The sequence below is a fragment of the Otolemur garnettii genome, unplaced genomic scaffold (assembly GCF_000181295.1).
Source record: "Otolemur garnettii isolate 467f Iridium unplaced genomic scaffold, OtoGar3 scaffold00033, whole genome shotgun sequence".
Taxonomy (NCBI): Eukaryota; Metazoa; Chordata; class Mammalia; order Primates; family Galagidae; genus Otolemur; species Otolemur garnettii.
In genome coordinates this window covers 7,368,609-7,370,625 of record NW_003852428.1, presented here as the reverse complement: position 1 = coordinate 7,370,625, position 2,017 = coordinate 7,368,609, and the positions used below count along the sequence as shown (strand labels likewise).

The 2,017-nt window shown below is 37.8% G+C and overlaps 1 protein-coding gene across 3 annotated transcripts in view; it reads right to left on the bottom strand.

Annotated features, from left to right (window-relative positions):
- The window catches only part of CDH18 (cadherin 18), a 276,573-nt gene that overhangs the window by 251,354 nt on the left and 23,202 nt on the right, over positions 1-2,017 (bottom strand). The window lies entirely within an intron of this gene.

Sequence of the window (2,017 nt, the reverse complement as noted above, 5' to 3'; positions counted from 1 at the left end):
AACACTTGGCTATTTTTTGGTTGCAGCCATCATTGTTGTTTGGCGGGTAGGAGCTGGATTCGAACCCGCCACCTTAGGTGTATATGGCTGGTGCCTTAGCCACTTGAGCCACAGGCGCCAAGCCTTCACTGTTGTTTTAATAGCCATCGTAGCTTGCTACTCAGAACAGTGAAGCCAACTGTCCATCCTAGAGTCTGGCTTTGGCTAATCGATCAATGATAACGACTATACTTCTAAAATTGCTGCTACTGTTGCTGCATCTACTGTGAAAGAAATATCTGTGGTTCTATAATTCTTCAGCTACCCCTTTGCCAATATTTTGCTGTTTTCTTCTGAAGACAGAATATATAACACAATTCATAAAGGAGTCTAATATCTGGAAAAAAAAAAAAAAAAGGAGTCTGACTTTCCATACTGAGTCAAGTCTGTCATTTTTTGGCAAAACTATTCCACTTATTATCCATCTTAAATAGAGTAGGGCTAAGTTTTTTTTTTTTTTTTACTAATTATTAATTTTTTAAATTTCAAAACAAGTAATATAATTGTTAAAGAAGTTATATGCGAATGGCTATACACTGTAAAGAGTTGCTTGACGTCATTTAACCATAAAATCCTAGAGATGCAAAATGAATTAGTATCTACTGTCCCAGAGCCAAGGCAAACCTAAGAGTCACCATTGGATGTGCTCTACATTCTATCATGAAAAATCAGGTGTAATCCAAGTCCGAAAGGAGTAAGCTAGAATAATGCCTGACTTGTTCAGAAAAATTATAGAATAAGATATTTTAGCTATATTTTATGCTTTTGAATTTATTGTAGGTTTTCTTGGTATTAGAACAAAAAAATGAAGATTTGAGTGAGTACAATGAAGGTTAGGAGCATAAAATAACAGATATAACTTGTCTACAGTGCAGCCTTTGGAAAAACAGAAAGTAAAACAAATACAAATCAGGACTATTGCACTCTACTGGGGCATGAGTGAGGACCTGTGAATAAGAGTTACAAAAGGAGGTGGATAACCAAACACCAGCTTATACATTTTCTAGAAAGATATTGAGCTCCATAGCTATACATTTTGGAGAGAAAGAGTAGCAAAGCCTCTGCACACATGGAAAGCCAACGCTTCTATAGGAAATTATAAATTTGGTAATTATTTTTAAAAAGTTCCAAGATGCTAGTCCGGGTGCCGTGGCTCATACCTATAATCCCAGCACTTTGGGAGACCAAGGTGGGTGGCTCGCCTGAGCTTATCAGTTCGATACCAGCCTGAGCTAGAGCACGACCTCCCCGTCTCTTAAAATAGGCATTGTGGTGGGCGCCTGTAATACCAACTACTCTGGAGGCTGAGGCAATAGAATAGCATCAGTCCAAGAGTCACAGGTTGCTGTGAGCTATGAAGCCACAGCACTCTATCAGGGGCAACAAAGTGAATGCTGTCTCAAAAAGAAAAAGAAAAAAGGTTCCAAGAGGCTGTAACTGGGAAAAAGGTCCAGGTTCAAATATTTATCCTCTTAAAAAGCCCTTGGTTATTTATGAATTAAAAATTAAATCTTCCTTCTCAAAATATAAGTCAAATTATATAGATCACAAATAAGGAAATTGTTTCACTAGAAATGTGTTATAAATAGCATTGCATCATGAAATGTAGCTAATCATAAAATGGTCAATTTTATGTGTCATCCTGACTTAGCTAAAGAATATCCAGGTATTTCACATAGGAGGGTGTTCTCCAAATCCATTCACGTTGTCACAAAAATGTCCAATATTTTTTATGGCTCCATAGTATCCCATGGTGTACATTTACCAAACTTTATTTTTTATTTATTTATTTTTCTTGCACTTTTTGGCCGGGGCTGGGTTTGAACCCGCCACCTCCAGCATATGGGGCTGGTGCCCTACTCCTTTGAGCTACAGGCGCCTCCCTACCAAACTTTATTACTCCATTCATGTGTTGAAGGGCACCTGGGTTGTTTCCACATTTTGCAATTGTGAATTATGAGGCAATGACTAACAACTA